The sequence below is a fragment of the Antennarius striatus genome, chromosome 2, assembly GCF_040054535.1.
Source record: "Antennarius striatus isolate MH-2024 chromosome 2, ASM4005453v1, whole genome shotgun sequence".
NCBI lineage: Eukaryota > Metazoa > Chordata > Actinopteri > Lophiiformes > Antennariidae > Antennarius > Antennarius striatus.
The window spans coordinates 6,803,698-6,819,610 of NC_090777.1; the positions used below are offsets into that span (position 1 = coordinate 6,803,698).

The 15,913-nt window shown below is 43.2% G+C and overlaps 1 protein-coding gene across 7 annotated transcripts in view; it reads left to right on the top strand.

Annotated features, from left to right (window-relative positions):
• Positions 1 to 186: 186 nt before the first annotated feature.
• The window catches only part of stk38a (serine/threonine kinase 38a), a 57,402-nt gene continuing 41,675 nt past the window's right edge, over positions 187 to 15,913 (top strand). For 2 of the 7 annotated variants that reach the window (XM_068325265.1, XM_068325313.1), the window contains exon 1: positions 187 to 279. The gene's annotated coding sequence lies outside the window, so the exon portion shown is untranslated. Of the gene's footprint in view, positions 280 to 15,256; positions 15,744 to 15,913 lie in introns of those variants that run through there. The other 5 variants (XM_068325304.1, XM_068325286.1, XM_068325322.1 and 2 more) reach the window with 5 other exon arrangements.

Below are 15,913 nucleotides of genomic sequence, written 5' to 3' on the forward strand. Positions count from 1 at the left end.
ACTACAGGAACCACCTTCTTTTTACATTAAAAAGTCCATTTGAGTGTTTTTTGCTCATCTTGATTTACCTGATGATGGTACTGTATAAAGAAGAAAACAAGGGAGGCTGTTCCTCATCCAATCCAGCAGAGGACGGTAATGTGTCTGCAAGCTGGTTGTCAATTTACAACAATACATCCAAGACGAAGAAGATGTAGAACGCTTGTATGACAACTAGGTGTGTAATACGCAGTGTTCGGTGTAACAGAAGGCGCAGGAGGCACCAGACCTTCGAAGAAAGTAAGTGATCGAAGATACAACAGATCAATACAGATTCCCCTACCGAGTGTGGAATGAGTTTAGCAACTTTTACGTATTATCCTTCCAAACGAACTATTGTCTGGTTTCCGATGTGCTATTTGATAAGAATCGACTGGATATATTAACAGATAAGTAGCTAACGTTGACAAGCTAACTTTCTGCTTGCTCTGTATAACTTATTTGTGAAAATGAAAGTCAACAGTTTCCAGTGAATTGGTTAAAATGTCAGAATGAAGATAGGAAGATATAGGTCTCTTTCAACATGGTCATATTATTTTGTATTAAGTGCTTTGACTTTATCGAGCGTTGTTCCACTGTTAACTTGAAGCGACTAACTTAAACAGCTAACTGGCTAGCTACCTAATGTGAGCAGGTTAATCCATCCGTATTCGACACAAATGTTCGAGTTAAGGTTCTGAACTTTAATAGACTTAAGGTTAAGACTATTGATCAACTTCGTAAAGCTGTATCGTAATTGGCACGTAGGATCGGGTCCCAACAACTTGGGTAGCAACTGGCTGTTAATACTCTTTCGGTAAATGATTTGAAGTCAGCGTCACTTGAAATACTGTGTAATAATTGCGTTTTATCTCATTTGAGTTGTCATGGCAGTCGGTGAACGTTGGTTCACATTATGAAGAAAGCCAACGCGACACGCAAGGAAAAAGGCTTTAACAATATTAATGTGTTTGAGCAGGCACGCAATTAAAACGTTATTGTTTAGCAATTTTCAAGATTTTCGATTTTAAAACAACCACCACACTATGGTTGTGTGTTGATTTGAACAATTGTCATGTCAGACATTCAGTTAATTGACAAATGTTTTGGGACCCATAACATACAGTATATCTCTGCAGAAATTGTAATTCTATTCAGAATTCATATGCAATTATATACACGTTGCCCCCCTTTTGCAACAACATTCACTCTTAAGGGATGACGAGAAAGAATTTTCAGGGGCTGACCTGAGACCTATTGCAAATGTGATGTCCTATGACTGTCCCACCCTGGATTTCACTGAACTTTTCCTTTTCCTATGCAAATGCGTACTGCAAGGCTTCAGTTATGAAAACAAGGAGAAGAATCACCTGAATTAAATGATAAGGAAGTGCACCCTAATAATTAAGTAGTTGGCTGCCAGGCATTTTTTCATATCAGAGTTCTCTTTGCTGCCAGCAGTTTTAAGAGCATTTTGACCAATCTTACCAGACCCACATATTATTGTGTGATATGGATATGTAAATACTGACACTAACAAGTGAAAAAATAGACTGTCTTCTTTCATCAGTAAAAGCCCCCGCTCCCCACTTTTTACGTTCTTTATTAATCATCATTACATTATAAGTTGATTTCATCAAATGCATAGGTTTTTGACCAAAAAATGGAGAGAATTAGCTTTTTTGTGAAAAACTGTCAAGCAGAACTGTCACTTTGAGGATTTTTTTTTTTTGCTTTAATAGCCCTTCAAACATGTCTTTCTAAAACATAACAAGAACAACACTGACGGGTTTTTAGTTTTTGATTTCTTTAAATATATATATACACTGTAAGTTTGTTCAATAACATAAGATAGAGCTTTTATTAGTCCCACAGTGGGGAAATTTGCGTGATTGTGACAGCAGAGGGCAGGGTGGGGGGTTCATACATACATAATATTGTAAAAATACTGCAAAAACTACATATCAACATATGTGACATAAGATATACCTATTAACATATGATATACATACTAACATATGATATATCAACAATTGAGAAATTTACAATTTACAATCGCTGATTCACATTTCCATCTACAAACTGCAGGCTACAAGCTAAAAACTGATATCCATATTAACATATGATATACCTTTTAACAATTTAGAATTTAAAATTTACAATTACTAATTCAAATTACCAACTACAAACTACAGGCCACAAGCTACAAACTATTCTGGTCAACCAGATTGTGTGCGCAATTGTCTATTTGTGGCCGGCTGGGAAGCGTGCTGATAGTATAGTCTGATGGCCACGGGCAGGAAAGACCTGCGATATTGTTCCTTCACGCATCTCGGCTGAAGCAACCTCTCCGCTGATAGGCATCGCTGATAGGCATTTTTGTCAATAACTATATTTGACAAGAATGCAGTGAAATTTTCTGCCTGAACTACCACGACATATGCTCTGTATGAGTGTGAGCTGCCTGAGTGTCGGACTCCCATAACCATTTCTCTCTTTTCACCTCCTGTCTTATCTCTCTGTCAGAAATAGCAGTGCTGCTACCTACAGGGGAGCACTTCATCACTACACTCATTCAGAAATATGTTTTTGATAAAGAACACAATTGACATCAGTGGCAGTCAACGCTTTGATTCAAATTGGCATCTGTAGATATCACTGGTAGTCAGTCAATAAAATGGACTACAGTGCGCATTCGCGCATCAATGCTCACAACTTCACCTTATCGCGGATTTTTGGTGTGGTAGAAAGTCACATGATAACGTACACGCATTCCATTGGCTGACTGATCCAGAAGTGTGCTATGTTCCCTGATTCTCGGATGGAGGTGAGACACAAAAGTGCTTTAAACAGTCAATAAGCGTGTGGGAAAAGATAATACAGATAGAAGGTGGTTTAATATCAGTATGGGGAGGATTCATCAACTTTAAATTACCGTAAATAATAAGATAAATAATCTCGGAATTTGTTAATTTTGTGTGGTGCCTGGAATGCATTAACCGCGAGGAAAGAGGGTGCACTGTATAGTATTCTTTTGACTGTTGACTCAAGGCTTCAATAGACTGTGTTCAGAGACTGTAATTGTGTCTTTGATCTTCAGATTAAATGGGTAATTGCTCTGCCATTGAGGCCCCGTCCACACAGTGCAGGATCTTTTTGAAAATGCAACTTTTTTCACCCTGCATAGAAAAAGATTCCTGTCCACACGACAGTGTTTTCGAAAAAAAATCTCAGTCCACACGTAACCGCATAAGTGCGTTGATCAGCACGTTTATAAACAAAACAACTCCGACAATGACATGAGAGAGGACCGGGATGTGTGGAAATTCACGCCATTCCTCTTGGAGGACAACCTCCATCAGAATTCTCCCACCAGCAGGCAGCGCATCCTGTTCTGACCCAGAACTGGCGTCAGCATCTTTGGCAAGGAAAGTGAATGAATGAATAAATAAATATAAAAACTTCATGACTCATGAAGAAAGAAACAGAAAAACAAGAAAGAACAACTATTCAAGTGTCAAGCATGTTTATCAACGCGTCTTGGACGTGGAGCTGTTATACGTCAGAAAATAGCCGGTTTTAACTCTGTGTATTCTGTGTGTACATGTAGACATGGGTCACATGCATGATGTTAAAGCAGTTTTCGTTGCATGGAGACGCCCCCCGGATAGAAAAAGTTGCCCTAAGAGCGTCCACAAGACAACGCAGACCTGGCATTTGTTTTTTTTTTGTCTTGTCTGCATGTATTCTCATAGTTTAACCCCATAGAAGGGGGTAAACCTTTTATGAGATCAGTGCTTATTTTAGTCTTGCAGCAAAATCTTTAAAATATATTTTAATGCGTGCATGTGACCGTCACCAATCCTCTCTGGGAACTAAATTGTCAGTCTTTATTAGAATTTCCTATTGTGAGCCAGAGAGGGAAGTGCTGCACCCCTGTGAGTTAAGGGAGAAAGCAAAAGGAGACAGGGAGAGAAAACACAAACAAGGTAGTGGATAGACAGGCAGTGCTGTTGGAGTGAAAAAGGTTTAGGCTGTTTTATTCTATCTTAGAACTGATATTTCAACACCAATGTTACAAAACATCAGATTAGAGGAGGTCCTGATAATGTATAATAGGCCACCAGAGGAAACCAGTGTAGGAGGAAGATAGAGGGCATAATATTGTGATGACTGAAGTGAGACTCATTACATTCTGACGGGACTCAATGGTTCTCAATAATTGGACTCGACAGGAGCTGGTAAGCCCTGACCCAACATGCATGTGTGATGAAACCAACACCCAGATAGGCTACCAGAACTCAACAGGGCCACACCAGCCGAGCACTCCCAACCCCGGCAGCCAGGAGCATCCAGAAGCCATCACCCGTAGAGCCACCGGGGGCACCGAGAACCATGCAGACCCAGGGATCCAAAGGAGGCAACGGCCGCCACCGCCAGGGCACACGGGACAGGCCCACGGGGCAGGGAAACCCCCCACCCCCATCCGCCACGCCAACATCCCGCCCAATCCCCCAACCCCAGGAGACAGGAATGCCCCCAGCAGCACCAGGGGTCAGCCGCAGTGACCGGGCGACATGTGACAACTCCTTACCACCCGACTACCCCCGCACCCACAGGCCATCCCCCTGCAGCCCGACCCCCAGGCCGGGCCAGACAGCCCACACATTGCCCCATCCCCACATCAGCGCCCTAGCGCCACACCCCCGGTCACCATCGCCGCGCGGCGAATCAACGGCTACGACCGACAACCGGCAGCCATCAAGAGCCATCCAATCGCCATAAAAAGCCTGCAACCAAGCCCAACCCACCAGCAGCCCAAGGCGAGCCCCAGGCCCAGGTCAAGCAACCCCTCCCCAGCCATAGGCCCTAGAGGGCCGCGCCCCACCAGAAGCGCCATGTTGTGTGGAGTCAACGCTACCCTCCCTGTTATTATGCTTCCTCGATCCCTGACAAGGAAGCCATCTCCCAAACCTGTGCTCATGTGCTACCTAGTGTGGAATGTGGTGCATTAAAAGACTGAGGGGAAGCCCAGCGCTGTCCAGACTACTCCAAATATCGCAGGGCCCCCTCCAAAGTGTGTGTGTGTGTATGTTGCATTAAAATTGGAGGATGGGGGAGGACAAGTGAGGCGAATATGGGGAGGATACAGCGCCCTAGAGCACTACAATCTACCCCACAACCATGCCCACTGCCCTCACCCCCATCCATTTCCAAAGCCCTAACTGTGCCCTGCATGTGCTTAAAAGTTAACATGTATGAGTGTGAGATATGTGTAGTGAACATTAGGAGGCAATCTGGTGTGGGCCTGGCCCACATGAACAGGGCCGTGAGGGGGACCAGGATCACAGCCGGTCAACCACCCCGAGCCCGCAACCCGGCCTGGCCACGACAAGGCCACAGGCACCTGGTGTCCCCAAAAGCTACCGATGACCAACCGGCAACCGGCCAAAGCCATCAACCCGCCCCGCAATAACAACAACCCAGAGGTGCACCACCACCGGTATCGCAACATATGCCCACCAACCAACGCCAGCCGGACATTGCAGGCCAACAGCCAGCAGCTAGCTCACCCCCGACGCACTGAGACATTTTCCAGCGTCATCACCAGTCCACCAGCCAGACCAAGGGTCAAGCGTAGGCCCAACGAAACAGCCCCATGAGCAGATAGCAGACGGCACGCCATCAACAGAGCCCGATCTCCAGCCAGCCACACCAGCCAGCAGTGTGATAGCCCCAGCAGCACCCAGCAGACCCCCCACTGCAAACAGCGACACGGAGACTGAACCCACGGCCCGCCCAGAATCCCCGCCACACTCGGATAGTGTGTGGTAGGGTGTGTCATCCCCCCGCCCAACCCCACCCCAACCCCGCCCACCACCCCAAGAGGGAGCACCCAGCCCCCCAGCCGACCCCAAGGAAGCAGAGGGCCCCCAGCCCCCACGAGGCAGGAGAGGGACGAGAAAGGGTGGGCAGAAAAGAGAGGAGAGACGAGGACGAAGCGGAGCAGAGACGGGAGAAGGGAGCAACAGGAGGGCCAACCCACCCCACAGGCCAACCCAGAGCGCCCCAGAGGAGACAGCCCCAGCCATCCCCAAATCCCCAGAGACCCCAGGAACTCAGCACCCCCAGGGCCCAAAAGGCAAGACAACAGATACAACCGCCGCCAGGGCCAGGCAGGCCCCAGAGATCCAGAGAGCAAACCCAGGCATAAGATGGAGAGGGGTCCCCAAGTGCATGCACACATCCATGGTGTCCCAGATCCATCATTACACTATAAGGTGGCAGAGGAGACATAGGTTAGTCATGAGATCACGAGTGCAGATAGCATGTTCAGAAAAATATCAGATGTGTGAGAATGGAGGCATACGCTGACAGACAAGAGAAAGCTAAAGATTTATATTTAAAGATCTAACAAATGGAGACCATTTTTCTGTAAATGATGCTAATTGTTTTTTTCGAGCAGCAGATATTTTCTCAAGCGAAATGTGATCGATGAGGAGATTCAACCAATGGATGATGTTTAGGTTTTTTTTAATCTTTCCAATTGACCAAAGTGTGGGCTGTAGCTGAGCGTGAGGTACGGCCATTTCTGTTAGATCGCCAATTAGACAGATGTTTGGAGATTGTGGAATCCTGCAGTCTATCATAGATGACAGTTTCTGAGTAACCGATACCCAAAATTGATAGACAGGTGAACATAGCCAAAGGGCATGAAAGTAAGTGTCGATAGTGTTTTGTGTGCATTGGTTGCCTATATCTGTTTTACAGAAACCCATTTTAAATAATCTATGTTGCGTTATATGTGCTCTATGAAGTACTTTAAATTTAATCAGTTGTAAATTAGAGTTCTTTGTCATCTTAAATGTATTACCGCAAATCTCGGTCCAAGAGTCATAGTCTAATGATGTGTTTAAATCTGTTTCCCATTTTACGGTTGGTAGATGTATCGAGCCAGTTTTTGAAAGTGAACTATATATCTTTGAAAGATTTTTCTCAAGTTTTGGGGATAACTTTGTAATGTATTTGGTGAATTCAGGTAGCTGTAAATCAGGTGGCGATTTGGATGTTTGAAGCTTCGGAATACTTTTTATGATTGTCTTCTTTATTTGCAGATATTGGAGAAAATTTCCATTTCTTATTTCAAATGTTTCAAATAGTTTTGTATATGTCATTAGTCTATTATCTTGAAGAAGGTGATGGAAGTGGGTGATCCCTTTCTTTGCCCATGTGCTAAAATGAAGAGGTTTTTTATTGTTAATAAAGTCTGGGTTGTGCCAAATTGGGGAGAGTATACCAGGGTGTAACTGAGATCCTGTAAAATCTAGAGTTTTCCACCAGGCAGACAAGGTGAAGGCAATCAAAGGATTCTTGAGGCAAGGATGTTGTTTAAAGGTTGTGGTTATAAAAGGAAGATCGGAGAGATTGATGTGATTACAGTCTCTCTGTTCTAGCTCCAGCCAAGAGTTATAGTCCTCATGTGGATGGATCCACTTGATCAGATACTGTACAGGTAGTCGTCGACTTACGACCTATGCAACTTACGACCGACTACTGATGGGCTGGGCTGCTTAGGAGGCTGTGACGGAGAAATGTATGAATGGCGTATGGAAAAACTGTCAAGCGTTACGTGAGCTCTTGTGCTGGATTTGAAAGTGACGAAGAACTTGATCAGATTCGGGAGAACATAGTGAAACTGGCAAAAAACCTCTCCTTGGAGAACTTACGAATGATCGCGCTGTATGAAGAACTGATCGCGCTGGAAGAAGAAAGAGTGGAAGAAGAAGGGAGAAGAGAAGCAGAGAAAGAAGAGGAGGAAACAGGAAAAATGTTCACCACCAAAGGCTTGTCAGAAGGCTTTTCCCTGTTAAATAAACTCCGTGCACACTTTGAAGAAATGGACATAGAAACATTTCCAAGGATTGAACGGATGGCAAACGACGCTTTCCGTCCATATCGTGAAATTTATGAGGAGAAAAAGAAACGAACAATTCAGACAAAGCTCCCAATGATTATGGAAAGATCGTCTCCCGCTCCCACCAACTGACGCGCTGCCCCAGCTGACGATCCGGACGACCCCCAGCCAAGAACCAGCGCTGCTGGATTGAATTTTTACTTAAGAGTCGATTTACGACCAAGTCGAATTACGACCGATCTGTCAGGACCAATCGCGGTCGTAAGTCGACGACTACCTGTAGTTGGTTTGCTAAGTAGTACTGCATAAAGTTGGGTGCCTCCAAACCACCTTCAGATTTCTTTTTCTGGACGGTTGTCAGGCTAATTTTAGCTGTTTTGTTTTTTGAATAGAATTTACCAATGGCAGAATCTAATGATTGGAACCACTTTGATGTTGGTTTAAATGGGATCATTGAAAAAAGGTAGTTGATTTGAGGTAATATTTTCATTTTAACAGTAGCTATTCTTCCCAGAAGGGAGATTGGGAGGTTGTTCCAATGTCTTAGATCACCAGGTACTTTTTCTAAAAGTGGGGTGAAGTTCAAGTGGACTAGATCAGAGAGTTTATTAGAAATATTTAAACCCAGATATCTAATATTACCCATGGGAAAAGAATAAGGTGAGTTGTGGACTGCAGGATTCGTCGAGTTCTCTGTTAATGGAAGTATGATTGACTTTGACCAGTTAATGGAATAATCTGAAAGACCAGAGAAGGTTGTAATTAGTGTACATACTTCCTTCACTGATGTATTTGGATTTTCTAGATAAAGTAAAATGTCATCCGCTTATAAGTTTTTGTGTTCCGACTCCTGAGAGCAGATACCTTTAATATTCAGGTTTTGACGTATTGCTACTGCCAGTGGTTCAATAAATATTGCAAACAATAGTGGAGATAGAGGGCATCCCTGTCTGGTTCCTCTTTCTAAAGTGAAATTTGGTGAAATTATCCCATTAGCGGTGACTGTGGCCTTAAGTGAGTTATATAAGGTTGATACCCAGCGGATAAACAACTCACCAAAGCCAAATTTATGAAGTAATGTGAAAAGAAAAGTCCAATTAACTTTGTCAATGGCTTTTTCAGTGTCAAGTGATATAACAATTGCTTTCCTGTTGTTGCGCTGTGTCAAGCTAATCAAATTGAGTAGTCTAACGTTGGTAGCGTGTTGACCCTTAATAAATCCTGTTTGATCCTTGTGAATTATTGATGAAATAATTTTCTCCAATCTGGAGGCAAGTGCTTTAGATATTATTTTAATGTCGGTGTTGATTAGTCTGGGCTTGCGCTAGCCATTCGCCACTTCGCCATAGACGAAGTAAATTCCAGATTGGCTACAAGGTTTTTAGACTGTGTAGCCACAGTGGCGTTCTTATTTTTACGGAAAAAAGGCTAAAACTTACAACTTTTTCACACGCTAGCGTCGCTCGCTATTTCCGCTAGGCCGCTATTTCCTTTAGCTACTTCTGCTAGCGAGCGGCGTTAGCTAAAATAGCACCGCTATTTCCGCATGCCGACGGAATGTAGCCGAAGCATGCCGACGGAAATAGCCGAAGTGACCCGAACGCTCCCGATCATTGAATATGCACTCGGGTCATGACCTCCTCTCGTCCAATGAAAAAATTTTTTTTGTTTTTTTACAAGCTGAACCCGCAAATTGGTGTACGACAAGGCGAGGATGATCGATCAAAAGAATCCAGTGTTTTATAGTAGAGTTTGTGTTAAAGTCCTCATTAATAAACAAATGGTGAATGCTGAGAGGGGGGAGGAGTGGTGACAGACCGATCAGAAGGTAAATGAAAGATTGTTTGTAGTCTTAGACATAGTCTTAGACTATGACCACCAGGAATAAGCAGCAATGCATGTAAATATGTATTCACCTCGCCTGCTATTTTTCATGCCTTTTTAAATGAAAATGAAAAATCATGTTACTGAATTAAAAAAACAAAAAAAAAACTATGGCATACCAATGGTGTTGGTGGTGGTCAAAGTTGAAATGTCTTCTAGTCTAAGTAAAACTTACTCAATGTTTACATGTATCTTCACATAGTGAATGGAAGTTCTCAATTGTCGAATATCACATTTATACCTGCATAAAGTAGGACAGAAATAAAGATAGTTCAGCTTGAACTGTTGACTGTAGTGTATTTTTGTAGGTAAACTGAAGATTTTACCCTCAGAATGCAGGAATATAACCACATTTTCTAAAAAATTTCCCAGGGGAGGCCCCCCGGACCCCTCGACGCCCCACCACGATGAGCATTGGTCGTCCACGCGCTGCACCACTGTCTTGGACACAGTGTGGCTTTTTGTGGCTTACTCAATTCTTTTACACTGAGCCACAGTGGCTTAGTCATACTAGCTCCTAGTGCAAGCCCAGTAAGTGAAAGGTCGATAGCTAGAAGGATGAGTGGGATCTTTATCTAGTTTTAATAACAATTTTATTGCGGCTGTATTCATGTGACCACTTATATAACCATTATTTTTCATTTCTATTACTACTCTGAAGAAGAGAGGGGCTAACACTGACCAGAAATGTTTGAGGAATTCAGCAGGGAAACCATCTGGACCAGGTGCCTTGCCTGCTGGCATACTGTCTAGCGCACTCTGTAATTCATTGATGGTCAGTGGAGCGTCTACGATGTTTCTGTCTTCAGATTTTAGTTTGGGTAGGTTTCGGTTGGCGAGGAAATTGTGGATATCTTCTTTGTTTGGTTTTACAGAAGTTGAATATAAGTTATGGTAATATCTATAGAAGACGTGATTAATTTCTAGAGGTGATTGTGAATACTTACCAGAGGGATCCTGGATTGTTGTTATTAAAGATTTTTCTCTGTTGCGTTGGAGTTGGTTTGCAAGAAATTTGCTTGATTTATTGTTATGCTCAAAATTGTTATATCTCAGTTGTTGTTGTAAGAATTCTGTTTTCTTTGACAGGATGTTATTAAGATTTAGTTTTGCATTTTGTAGTTCAGATCATAATTTTTCATTTCGATTTACAGCATGATTCTGAGTTAGATGTTTGAGTTTTTCTTCCATTTCTTTTTGCATTTGTTGTTCCTGTTTTTTGGGGTTTTTTTTTAATGAGGAGTATGATATTATTTTACCCCTGATTACAGCCTTCCCAGTTTCCCAAAGTAAGGAAGGGGAGGAATCGGGGAATGCATTATATTTTAAAAACTCTGCCCATTCTTGCCTTATTATTTTATCAAATTCAGGATCTTTAAGCAGAGAAATGTTGAAGCGCCAAGTCTGTGGAGATTTATGGTGGTTAACTGTTTGTAGCCTGAGGGATATCGGTGCATGGTCACTAATAATGATTGGATGAATTCTAACAGATGATTTATGTGCGATAGAGTTATTAGTGAGGAAAAAATCAATTCTTGAAAATGACTGATGCACCGCAGAGAAGAAAGTGTATTCCTTTTTTGTTGGGTTTTTAAGTCTCCAAGTGTCGTCTAGTCCAAAATCTTTCATATAATCCTGCAGAACTTTAAGTGATTGTAGTTGTTTTACTTGTATTGTTGAAATATTTGATCGATCAACTGGGGGATTTAGAACTATGTTGAAGTCCCCACCAAAAACAGTTGATGAGTTAGCTGATAAATCAGCTAAATGAGAAAAGATTGTATGTAAAAAAGCTGGATCATCGTTATTGGGTGCATATAAATTAGTGATTGTGTATAGTTTATCGAAGATTGTTGCCTGAATAATAATGTATCTGCCCTCAGGGTCTGTAACTGTACTGTTTAAAGTGAAAGGAACTCTCTTATGGATTAGAATAGAGACTCCTCTTTGCCTGCTGGTATAACAAGATGAAAAGATGATATTATAGTTTGGATCAGTGAGACATTTTTCATCAGATTGGTGTAAATGTGTTTCTTGTAGGAGGAGAATATCTGCTTTTAGTTTGGAGACATAGTCCATAATTTTAATTATTTTTGTCTGTGAGCGCATGCCATGTACATTCCAGGAAACTAAATTTAAATTAGACATAAGAATATATGTTCTGTATTCAGATTAAGGATGATGTAACATAATTTCTTTGCGTGTCTGAGTGATCTTTCTGACCTATGCACATCATGATGGTGAGGTGTCAGGTGTTGGATCCAAGATATGTGTATGTTGCAGATACATATATACAGCGTATTGAAATGTGTATATACATTGAAACAAAGCACAGCACTGCCCGATAAACTAAGAGTTAACACCATAAAAAACACATCATAATAAATAAAATGGGTAGGAAGATTTAGGGTGAGAGGGGTGAGTGTGTAGGAGGGGGAGGGATGGGGATACATATATACAGTATAAAGACAAATAAAAGGAGAGGGGGGGGTGCCTAGATGTAGGAGAATTTTTGCGGAAGTGTAACATTTACAGTATATTACAGTACATTTACAGTATATATGTATCATAATTATTATTATTAATATATTAACATATCCGACCCATCAGAAAAGCCAGGGGGTGGTGGAGGGCTCACGGAACAGCTGGCCATCGATGTAGAGTTTATTCACGACCAGAGCCGTCCGTTTATCCTTCTGTCTGTGCTCCTTCATGATGGGATAGAGCACTTACGGCCTCTCATTAATCTCTTTGGGGAACTGGTCATTCATCCCGTACGTCGTGCCCTTCAGCTCCCGACCTTTGCTTTTAACGAACACTTTCTGTTGTGCTCGAATTTCGCGATGATGGGCCGGTGACGGTCTCCTCTCCGGGGTCCGAGCCGATGGACGCGGTGGAACGTGATGGTGTTCACAGTCTCCTCCGGGATTTTGAGGGCGGACTTCAAAAAGTTTTTAACTTGGGACTCCGGGTTGTCCTGTGTGGACTCTGGCATGCCCAAAAAGATGACATTGTCCCGCATGCTCCTCGTCTGGATGTCAAGGACGGTCTCTTTCAGGGACTTGTTTTCTTTTTGTAATATACTTACCTCAGTTGACACAGTCGTCAGCACAGAACGAAGCTCGGAGTTGTCCCGCTGCAGGTCTGCGATCTGCTGGTGGGTGAACTCCAGGCTGGCTCTGAGTTCTTTTATTTCCTCATGGAGGATCCTGAGGACGTCGAGTTTTTTGTTTATGGACTCCAGGACGCTGAGCTGGATGCCCGAGGTGTCCAGGTCCTGGGTGTCAGTGGAGTCTTTCTTTTTCCTCTTGTTAGGATTCTCCTGGGAGGTAGCGACGCACCATGGCGCACCGGTAAATATACTTGTCTATAAACTTCTCCAAGTCTTTACACTGTGAGTATAATTTTACGTACAGATAGCAATTTATATTTTAATCTTACTAACTGAAAGCTGAAGATTCTCTATATAAACTGGCTGTTTTTGAATAAAGTTATTCTAGCAGCCGGTGGCCGCCATGTTGGATCTCACTTCTGCGTGACGTTGTTCAGTGTGACATCAGCCGTGTCTCAGTGTGACATCAGCCAGCGTTTTCAACAAGTTGCGTTTTTGTCTCGGATATCTGCGTTGTGTGGACGGAAGGCGTAACCGCAAGATAAAGGTTGCATTTTCAAAAAGATCTGGCACTGTGTAGATGGGGCCTGAGCAACAGCCACCCCTGTCTTCTCCTTCTCCTTTCTGGTTTTCTCTTCAGGGGTTGCCACAACAAATCAGTTGCCTCCATCTAACCCTGTCTTCTGCATCCTCTTCTCTCACACCAACTACCTTCATGTCCTCTTTCACTACATCCTGGTGTTCCTGTCGGCTTCCTGTCTGGCAGTTCAAACTTAGCATCCTTCTACCAATATATTCACTATATCTGCTCTGGACATGTCCAAACCATCTCAGTCTAACTTTATCTCCAAAACCTCTAACATGTGCTGTCCCTCTGATGTGTTAATTCCTGATCCTATCCATCCTGGACACTCCCAAAGAGAACCTCAGCATCTGCATCTCTGCTACCTCCAGCTCTGTCTCCTGTCTTTTCCTCAGTGACACTGTCTCTAGACCAAACAACCCCGCTGGTCTCACCACAGTTTTGTACACCTTTCCTTTCATTTTAGCTGAAACTCTTCTGTAACACATCCCACCTAACACTTCTCTCCATCCATTCCATGTTGCCTGTACACGCTTCTTCACCTCTTTTCCACATTCCATTGCTCTGGACTGTTGACCCTAAGTACTCAAAATCCTCCACCTTTTTGATCTCTTCTCCCTGTAACCTCATTGTTCTACTTGGGTCCCTCTCATTCACAAGCATATTCTTTGTTTTACTGCGGCTAACCTTCATTCTTCTCCTTTCCAGAACAAACCTCCACCTCTCTAGCTTCTCCACCTGTTCCCTGCTCTCACTACAAATCACAATGTCATCTACAAACATCATAGTCCATGGAGATTCCTGTCTAACCTTGTCTGTCAGCCTGTACATCACCGTAGCAAACAAGAAGGGGCTCAGGGCTGATGCCTGATGCAGTCCCACCTCCACCTTGAACTCCTCTTTCACACCTACGGCACACTTCACCACTGTCTTACAGTCCTCATACATGTCTTGCGCTGATCTAACATACTCCTCTTCCACTCCAGACTTCGTCATACAATGCCACAGTTTCTCTCTAGGCACCCTGTCATAAGCTTTCTCCAGATCTACAAAAACACAATGCAGCACCATCTGGCCTTCTCTGTACTTCTTTATCAACATCCTCAAAGCAAATACTGCATCTGTAGTACTCTTTTTTTGGCATGAAACCATACTGCTGCTCACAAATGCTCACTTCTGCTCTTGGTCTAGCTTCAACTACTCTTTCCCAAAACGTCATTGTATGGCTATGGCTTATTTCTCTGTAGTTGCCACAACTCTGCACATCTTCCTTGTTCTTAAAAATGGGTACCAGCACACTTCTCCTCCATTACCCAGGCATCTTCTCACTATGTAAGATCCTGTTGAAAAACCCAGTCAGAAACTCTACTGCCACCTCTCCTAGACACTTCCATACCTCCACAGGTATATCATCGGGACCGACTGCCTTTCCACTCTTCATCCTCTTCAATGCCCTCCTCACTTCATCCTGACTAATCTTTGTTACGTCCTCGTCCATAACAGCCACCTCTTCTAGTCTTTGTTCTGTCTCATTTTCCTTGTTCATCTACTCTTCAAAGTACTTGTTCCATCTTCCCATCACACTACTGGCACCTGTCAATAGACTTCCATCCCTATCCTTAATCACCCTAACCTGCTGCAGGTCCTTCCCATCTCTGTCTCTCTGTTTTGCAAACCTGTATAGATCAGTCTCTCCCTGCATCACTTCATCAAAGTCCAACCAGAATTTCTCCTTTTCTTCCAGCTCACATCCTACCCGTGGAGCATACCCACGAACAACATTGAACATCACACATTCTATTTGTATCTTCAGACTCATCACTTCTAGGTATCTGACACTCTTTTTACCTCCAGGACATTCCTAACAAATTCCTCCTACAAAATAACTCCTACTCCATTTCTCTTCCTATCTACACCATGATAGAGTAACTTGAACCTTGCTCCTAAATTTCTAGCCTTGCTACCTTTCCACCTGGTCTCCTGGACACACAGTATGTCTACCTTTCTTCTCCGCATAATGTCAACCAACTCTATACCTTTTCCTGTCATAGTTCCAACATTCAACATCCCTACTCTCAGTCCTATAGTCGTGGCATTCCTCTTCTCTCTTTTCCTGCGGACACACTTTCCTCATCTCCTTCTTCGACCAACAGTAGTCCAATTCCTACTGGCACCCTGTAAGTCAACAGCACCGATGGCAGTCGTTGTTATCCCAGGCCTCGACCAAGCCGGTATGTAAGTCATAGGTTTGATCCGCATGTTTGATTTGGCAAAAGTTTTACGTTTGATGCCCTTCCTGACACAACCCTCTGTATTTATCCAGGCTTGGGACCGGCATAATAAGACACTGGTTTATGTCCTCTTACGGCTACATTAACTTATTATATTGACATGTTGGGGC